At 39.8% G+C, this 9541-nt stretch overlaps 1 pseudogene; it reads left to right on the top strand.

The window, feature by feature from the left end:
• The first annotated feature begins 2335 nt into the window (after positions 1-2335).
• LOC102852749 lies at positions 2336-8809 on the top strand (annotated as a pseudogene).
• The last annotated feature ends 732 nt before the right edge of the window (positions 8810-9541 follow it).

Here is a 9541-nt window from a genome sequence, read left to right as displayed (position 1 = left end):
TCACCTTATCTACTAACTAGAACTATCTTTTTAAGTATAAGAAAGGCAGCTTTTATTCATTAAAGTGATGAGATATCATTTATAGTCAAATTAATGGTAGATACTATCATATTGTTTCCTAGAGAATGTGTTCACATCCATAGGTAACTTGTGTGACCTTTTTTAAGTCTGAAGTATTTGGAACAAATGAGCACTGCTACGTAATTCTTTCTCCTAAGATTCCTGTCTCTTAGTTAGCCTGGCTTTGAAATATGGAGAAGCTTAAAAGGAGGTTTAATTGTTAGTTTTAAAAGCTGTCTCTAAAGTAGAAGTAATAAAATAATAGTCTTCTTCCTCCAAAAATAATTGTTGATCACCTGGGTGCTAGATTGGTGATGTGAATGATTTACCTGCTGTTCCCTGGGAGACAGTACCTCCTTGAACACATGGGCCATGTAGTTGACATTTTTTAAAATGTGGGATTTTAATAGAACTTTATTGTATTTTCAGTGAAAGTTTATACAGTAAATTAGGTTCCCATTTGACAGTTTCTACACAGATTGTTCATTGGTACTAGTCACATTTTTGCCATGTGTCAGTTATCACATTTTTTATATGTTGTGGTTGTTTATTGGGTTTTTAAATAAATAGGTATGTAGGCTTTTGTCTCAATTTTCTTAGTAAAACTTAGTTTCCCCATCGTGTTAAGGGGTAGGATGTGAAAACAGATTTCGTGGGTCTAATTCCCCAACTTAGATTTTTAGTACCATGTAAATGGCCCCAGGTAATCTGAATTTTAAAACCTTATACACCTTTGGCTTCAGAAACAGTCTCAGAAGGATTATCTCAAGTTACCAGAAAACTTTATTGTTAAATCGTGAAGAATTTTAGCATTCTGCATAGAAATTTTTTTTCCATTTTATTAGTACATTTGCTAGCAGCAGGGCTAATTATTTTAAATATGACCCCAGATGTGGGCTGTGTCAACTTAAAAAGACTATTTTTAACAGATATTTATACTTGGTGGTGCAGCAAGTATGCTTCTTGGCTACTAACCAGAGAGGGTCAGCAGTTTGAATTGATTAGCTGCTCCAGAAGAAGGATGTGGGGATAGAGCAGTTCTACTCCATCCCATAGGCTGTCAGCCACTCTGATGGCAGTGGGGTTCCAGGGGGCTTTGCTAACATGTTGGTAATGTGGTTAGATAATTAGCAGCCACTGTGTAAATGTACATGACACTTGTGATACAAGTATATGTAAAATTATAAATTGTGACATTTTATGAGTTTTTAAAAGTCATAAATCTTATACAGTCATCATTATTTAACAATGTGGAATGTGGCCTTAGACATTACATCATGTAAAATTGAGGAGACAAAATTAAAATAGAGTTTTAGTATGAGGCATCTCTGAATAGGTGTTATGAATATGAGTCACAATTCTCACAACTAAACTGACCTATAATGATTATGTTTTGACTTCAAGGAGTTTTGAGCATTTATACCTTAAACCTAATTCTAAGGTTTCAAAATTATTCACATTCAGATCTACTTTTATGTTTTATAATCAAATATAAAAATATTGCTTACACCTGCATTTTTATTGTTCTTGGACGTAATTATTTCTTTAATTTCTCTAATAAAATAGGCCATTTTTTCCTTAGTAAATTACAGGGCTGTCTCAATTTAATGAAAATTAGTTTGAATGGAACTTGCCACTTCAAATAGCCATTTCAGTTTGGAATTTTCTTATTTCTTTCATTTGTTCCTTTTGTAAAATGTGAAGATTCTTTCTAGGTAAATTAATCCTTTCCAAAAGCTTAAATAACTTCCTTTTTAGAAAGGGTTATTAGAGTCTTATTCTTTACAGTCTTAAATACCACTTATGTTAGAGGGAACAATACATGAAAAAATTACACTAGTTAAGAAAGAATGATTACGACCCAAGCCAAGTATGTTGCAATTATATGTTCATGGAAAAGAGAGCTTTCTACTGGGAAAAACGTGTATGGATGCCCATGAAATTTCCAGAGTTTTAAGTATTTTTGTAAATTAGGTTGTTCCTACTTAAACAGGTGGCTTTAAAGGCTGGTTTCACTGTTGTTTTAATCATAGTTTAGTTACCATGGAGAAATATGCAAGTTAGCATTTATACACAGAAGTGAAATTTATGCTGCATAGATAATAGCCTAAATTTAGCTTGACTTAAGTTTACCACTTCCTTTTTTTCCAACAAAAAAAGAATAATAATACAGCCTATATATCCATTAACACATTAGTCTCTTTGAGGTCTTCTGTTGTGTTTCGAAGGTGCCCTGGAGGCACTGTGATGAAATACTGGTTGTTAACCAAAAAGTATGAGCCTTCCCCCCCCCGCCCCGTCCCCGTCCCCGTCCCCATCTTGCAGTCCCTTTTCAGAAAGATCTACAGCTTTGGAACCCAGATCCCCTCTGTCCACTGGTTGTTTTGTGAGAATGGGCTTAAAGGCAGTGAGATTGGTTGTATTTTTAGTGGATTTTTTTCCTTAAGCATCACTGGACACTGCTATTACTATGCTCTCTCTAGTGTTTTGCATAATAGACTTGTTACATCTGATTTGCTCCAATTATATCACCTTTACAATTAATAAAAGAGTTTGTAAAGTTTAAAATCATTGGAAAATGGATATTTGCACACATTGCATATGACTGGACATTTCATTGCACAGGAACTTCTCTTGTACACAAACGATCTCCAGAAAGTGCTGTGGGGCTGGCCCAGTCTGACTTAAGAGCCTACGACAGCTCGGGGTTATGATTTGAATATATTTTCTACAAGGAAATTCTAAGACAAATCTTCTTTAATGAATGATTTCCATCCCAGTGCCCTCTTAGCTGGGTGGCAGAGTGTTCACTCTAAACCATTCATTTGTGTAGAAGCCAGTGACAGTGAGGCGCCTCTCCTGCCGTTCTTTGTGTTTGACACCTTGGAGCAGTGGCTAAGTTTTGAAGGACAAATGTAGTAAAAGTGTCCTAATCCAACATGAGGTCCCCTAGCACGGAGACAGAGCAGATCCCTTTCAACACCAGCTGTTCTCACAGATATAGATTGCTGCAGTGAAATTTTCTTAATATAATTCAGGAAGCTCTAGAGAATTCTCCAAAACAACTGAGCCAACAAGGAAAATGTTGAATTTTTCATCAGCTGCCCAGTGCTGATAGTTAGTGGGCAATCCGTTCATTCATGACCAGATGTTCAGTGTAGTAAGCTCTGCAGTTCACTTGAACCTTGTGGCCTGTTTACCATTGGCTGCAAGGACATTGGCAGCAGACTAGTGTTGGATAAATGAAGCGTGCATGGGCAAAATGAGCTTGTGTCTGTGGCTTCTGCGTCCAGATCAGGTATGGAGTGATGACAGGAAGGAATGGCATCTCATCAATTATTTCAGAGGCAGGGAGAGTTTTCTCTATGATGGTGTCTGGGGGGAGCAGTAAGCAAATTCTTACACTCCATTTTATTTGCAAAGAAAGGTGGTCATTATTTCATTATCTAACCTGGATCTAAATCATTATTTTTTTTTTTTTGGTGTGACAAGAACAGTGAACATGGGGTGGTTAAATCAGTAAGGAAAATATTTATCATCCTGAACAAGAGGAAGTCTGTCATATTGACTCCTAAGATTGAAATTTTACCAGGTCCAAGTGTGACATTCTTTCTTCAGATGAAGTCTGTGAGCATAGATGGAGAATATTTGGGTCTCCTGTTCGCCCTTTTCCAAATATTTTTGGCATGCTGGAAGGCTTAGATGGAGGAAGTGTTTTTGAATAAACTATGATTTTCCACTGTGAAGAATATAATGAAATAATGAAAATAATTCTCTAAAATTAATGAATGGTTCTGCTAAATACAGTAGGCCAGACCTGGGAAGCAAGGTGTGCTAACTAGCTTGCATCAGATGGAAGGCCATTCTCTTCCTGCACAATCACTTTAACTCTGGACTGAAAAGTAGTGGAGGTGAAGGAACATGTATTGAAAGTCTTTATTTGACCATTTTTAATCTGGAGTTTATATGTGGTTTCCATCCAACAAGAAGGTGGCTTGTTTTCTTGGTCCTCAAGGGGCTAGAACTTTGGCTTTCTGGCGAGTTGGGTTGTGCTCTTCCTAACTAATTCTCTCCCTGGCTTGTCCTTCTGGATAGGGAGGGTCCTGCTGAGCTGCTATTTCATGCAGGCTTTGTGCTTGGTTTTAAAGGGTGGTAGCAGACACTTCCTTTGTGCTGCCTGCTTTCTGAGAAGGGGTTTACATGTTGCACTGAAATATGAAATTTTTTTCTTATTCCCTTTTAAGCATCAACCTTTAAATCACACCAAAGGCACATGTGTTTTGTCTGTCAGAGTGCCTTTTATTTTCCATTTTATCTTTCTGAAATGCCCCTTAGATTGCTGACCTGGGAAGTGACATTTTGGGTAGTGGCAGCCCTCCCCCCTTTCCCCCTGGAGGCTGCAGGCTGAGGTGGCACCAGCCTGTGCAGGGATGCATTTGTTGGGAGGAGAGGAAGTAAGGACCCCTTTGCAGGCACCCAACTGCAGCCCCTGTCCCTCTGTGCACATGCTAGGCCTGCTTTTGGGTGTGAAGGCAAACCATGTTTGACTTGGCACCACCTTCCTGGAAGGTGCTGCCTGGGAGCAAGTGCCAGCTTCCTGCCCGGTCCCTGCACTGCCTGCCTGCACTTCCTCGCTCGAAGGAAACATATTTTTTTAATATTTTTTATTGGGAAAAACATATTGGGGGTACAAGGAGGTGAGAGTTGGGGGCAGAAGGGTGAGGATGGGCCAGGATGCAGTTGCAGAGCTGCACAGTTTGGTCGGTGGGGGGAGCAGGTGAAGGAAATTATGAGGGTCCAGTGGGGACCAGATGCTACAGAGGAATGACGAGCATTTTCCAATAGTAATTAAACCGTCTATTGATTTGGGAGTTGGATGCCGACTCTCTGGCTTCTTCATGCTGGACAGGGGTGTAGATATAAAGGGGGGAAGGGAGGACGCTTTATCACCTTACTGGTGGTCTTGGATTACAGCTGCTTTCCTTCTTGCTCCTGAGGGCTGTGACGGTTTGCCCCGAGCCGGGGGTCAAGCGCAGCCCACCCTGGGCAGAAGGCCACGACGGCTCGCCCCAGGCATGGGGCCGAGGGCAGCCCGCCCTGGGCAGAGGGCCGTGACGGCTCACCCCAGGCAGGGGGCCGAGGGCAGCCCATCCCGGGCAGAGGGCCGCGACGGCTGAAGTAGTCTTTTTTAAAAAAAGAAGAAGAATATGTGTGTGTGTGTGTGTGTGTGTGTACCGTCAAATTGGATCTGACTGGTACAGGAGACTGCCCCTCCTTCTCCAGCAGAGCATGAAGTAGAGTTTGGGTTCCCCCCCCCCAGGTGCCTGTCGGGGCCTGGGTTTCAGCTGTCCACACCACAGCAGTGGGCAACGAGCTTAAAGTCCCTGATGGCTCTGGGCACTGACTCTCACCAGTGGCTATGGATGAAGTCACAGGCGATTTTCAGCCAGCGCCAGAGGAAACATATTTTTAAACTTTTTTTAAAAAGAAAAAGAAATGCCAGCATTTAACAGCTGGAGTTAGTCTGAAATTTAGAATTTTCACTTTATGTATAAAAATTAAAAATCCACAGTTATTGTTAAACTCTGTACGTTGTTTGTTGTTTGTTGTTTTTTTTTTTTAGTAAGAAGTGATTAAAAATAGAACATCTGTTACAAGGTTATGAGCAATTCAAGAAAGTCATTGTTACCCACACGGGCATTCTCAATTATTCTATCTTTAATGGTTTTTAATTGTTACAATTTACTCAGATTCTATTGCGTCTCTCAGATTAGATGCTTCTGAAAGCTTTGGTTTTTCTTTGAGAAACAAATACAAGTTTATTCGTTTGAACTGCTTAGGGTTTTTTTATATAAATTTAAAAAAATACTATTGCAGCTTCTTCATCCTCACTAGAGGTTAAGAGGAGGGCAGTCTGAGTGCTTTGTCTCTCAGTGACAGTCCTCATCAGTGGACTTCTGGAAGTCCTTGTGCCTTCTGGAAGCCACACCCACCATAACAACTGCCTTCTAGAAGCCAGTGTTCCCTCATTTCTTGGCGATAAAATTCATACCCACACCCTACCCACTTAACTTATACAGCTCTCATTGGCTGATGGTATCACTGAATTTGTAACATATCAGAATCAAGCATGAAGTAGTTATCCAGTAAAAACAGTGATTGAATGCTGCTTCAAGAATGAGTAGTATTTTTGTCCTATAAATACAATGAAACTAGATTTGCTTACTCTGTGTGTGTGTGTGTGTGTGTGTGTATTCTCTTGATAGATACAAAGATTCTGAGGACCTTTATTTAATATGTCAAAACCCACACTTTAGTTTAAAAAATGATCCTGACATACTTGTTTTCCTAATTTCTTAGAAAATAAAATAGGAGAAAGTGGAAAAGGCAGTGTTACTTGTGCAATATGTTACCATAAAGTTCATTTGATCTCTATGTTAGATTTAGGGTCAGAACATTAGCTGTGATGGATAACAAGGGACAAAATACTTCTTTTCTTTTCAAGGATACTGGCAGCTCATCATTTTTATCTGCCCTGGTGGTAGACCTGATGAGATTTATTATGTACACCTTATGTCTGTGGCGTTTTTATTGTGTGTTGTTAATTTGTTGTAACCACCACTGCAGTTGTTTTCCTCTTTGCCTCTTCCTCCCTGAGGGCTCTTGAAAGCAACAAAGTGTCAACTATTACTTTATGCTTTTGGGAACTTAATTTACATTTTAGTTCTAATAAAAAAACTCTATAATCAGCTACAGATTTTACAGAAAGAGTGTTACAATACACATGTTACATCTTATAAAAAATAAAATTTTCCATTTTGAATTTTTTATGTTTTCATTCATTAATGAAGTAATGGGTGTTTGGGCTGAATTTAGAGAATGTACATTTACAGAAACACTTCACCTACAACTGGGAGTAACACCTGATATGCTCTAAACTGTCATTTTCTTTTGTAGCAGAAAGTGAGATGTATAGTTTTAAAATTGCTGCTAGTGAAGACAATTGGGTTACTTAATAGTTAAGCTACTTAAAAAGTCAGCCAGCTGAATGGTGCTTTTAGAACAACATATTCTTTTTAGCTGACTAGCTCTGAGATGGATATGGACTCTGTTAAATATAGAGGCAATTCTTTAAATAAGACCGACAGTTAAAATTAGGAAGCTGGAGAATTAGATTGGAAATGATTTATGATGAGTCTACAGGACATTTCAGAAACAAAGTTAGAAAAGGAAATCCCCTGGCTGCATTGGCTACTTTACAGCATGGAATTTTTACTTTTCTTCCCTTTTGAATTGGCTGGATATCTGAGCAATGCATAGAAACAGACTTTCAGGCAGAAAAATTGAAAGAATTCTTTTTCATGTATTTTCTGGTGTCAGTTTGGCATTGGCATTACAAATCTGTGGCTATAAGTAAGTCAGTTTCTTATTTTGACATTTACCTATTTTTTCAATAATAGAGATGTGAAAATAGATAGAGGCTGGACCCAGGCTGTGACTTTGTGCCATACAGCATGAACATATGGGTCTTTAATAAATACCACTTGAAGACAACATGGGTGTGGTTATTGAGTTTAATGTTTATTAGTCACAGCACAGATGCCGGTTGTAAGAATTGATACACTTTTTTTTATACTTCACTGTTAGAAGATTACATACTTCTGTGGAATAAACAATATGAATTCACAGAGATCACTGATGCTCCTATAAGAATTAGCATGACTGACCACTAATGCTTGTCCTTAAGACAGCTTACTGAAGTTTTTTCAGGCCTCACCGATATGGGGAAAAAAGTATAGTTACAGATGTTTAACACCTAAAATTGTTAAGACTTCCCAAATGCATCAGTATTAAATTAACCCATCTAAAGGGTATGTTTACTAACTAGTTGAAGAGGAATTTATGCTCATAACGTTATTAACCTAGTTTTACATTTTCATCTTAGAAGAATTCCATTTTGGGCACGAGACAATCATTTGACAGCCCCTTACCCAACCCACCAGGACTATGTATAAAACTTTGTTCTAGGCCTTCGCGGCAGCCCCGCCTCCACACTGGATCCCTGGGAAGACGCAGATTGCTGGGGAGGAGGCGCAGGAATGGAGCCGCGGCTGCCCCAGGAGTCCCGGGGTCTCCGTGGGACCTGGCGCTGAATGGACGCCTCGGCTTTTGCGGCTGCAGTGCGCACTCTCATTCCTGATCATCCTCCTGGTAGCCCCTCTCAAGTGCCAGGAGGAGGCCCAGAGCACTGACTGGAGGGCCGCCCTTAAGAGCATCCAGAATGGAGTTCACAAGATAGACACATACCTGAACGCCGCCTTGGACCTCCTGGGAGGCGAGGACGGACTCTGCCAGTATAAGTACAGTGACGGATCTAAACCTCACCCACGTTATGGTTATAAACCCTCCCCACCGAATGGATGTGGCTCCCCACTGTTTGGTGTCCACTAATGTACCCAAATGCCTCTTCGAGCTAAACATTGGCACCCCTTCCCTGACAAAGTGCTGCAACCAACATGACAGGTGCTATGAGACCTGTGGCAAAAGCAAGAACGACTGTGATGAGGAGTTCCAGTACTGCCTCTCCAAGATCTGCTGTGACGTGCAGAAGACACTTGGGCTAGCCTAGCTCAGCATGCGCAGGCTTGCTCTTGTTTGACAGTATTTTATACATTTAGGCTGTAAACCATACCTGGACAGCCAGAGAGCCGCATGTTGGTGTCGTTATGAAGAAAAAACAGATCTTTAAGGAAGATGCAAACCACTGGTAACCAAATGTGGATGGAAGAATATACCTTTTTGACAAAGAACTAATGTTTTTACATCTTAAAGCTGCCTTATTTTGTAGACAGATTATTTTCAGGTCTTACAAGACTGTATATTTTGATGTTATAACTTCAAACTTTAACAAAAGGCATGTAAGTGTGCTGTGGGCTGGAATCTAGGGTACTTGCCTTCCATCTCCTTCCATCTCAGATATCTTCCTGGGAATAGCTGCTTTGTATCCAAAGCTGCCCTGAACCGGCCCTGAGAAGGGTAGGTTAACGGGAGGGTTGTTTAAAAGAAAGGCTCTGCAGCTCTATTTTTTAAACTGTATTACAAAGGGGGGAAAAATCCCCAACTCACCAACAATTAAAAGTTGATTATAAAAAACCAAAAACAAAACAAGAAAAACACTTTGTTCTAGGCAGTGTTGAGAAATCAAAAGTTCATACTCATATTATGTCTCTAGGTATAAAATAGAAAGATAATTAAGATATCTACAGCAACTTGTAGATCCATGATGAATTTAAGTTGGAATTTGGAGAAAATTGGTTTTATTTACGTGAGAGGGTATTTCGGATCATTGGACCAAAAATAAAAAACTTAGTGAGCAATTCCTTTTGGCTACAACAGGAGATTCCATAAAGGGGAAGAAAGAGAAACATAACTTGGAAAGATAGCTGGCATAGGATCACATTGCTTGGTGCCACACAGAATC

The sequence above is a fragment of the Elephantulus edwardii genome, unplaced genomic scaffold (genome assembly GCF_000299155.1).
Source record: "Elephantulus edwardii isolate Elephantulus edwardi_28Jun2011 unplaced genomic scaffold, EleEdw1.0 scaffold00285, whole genome shotgun sequence".
Lineage (NCBI taxonomy): Eukaryota > Metazoa > Chordata > Mammalia > Macroscelidea > Macroscelididae > Elephantulus > Elephantulus edwardii.
The sequence above is the reverse complement of the archived record's forward strand: the minus strand, read 5'-3'. Positions and strand labels throughout refer to the sequence as shown.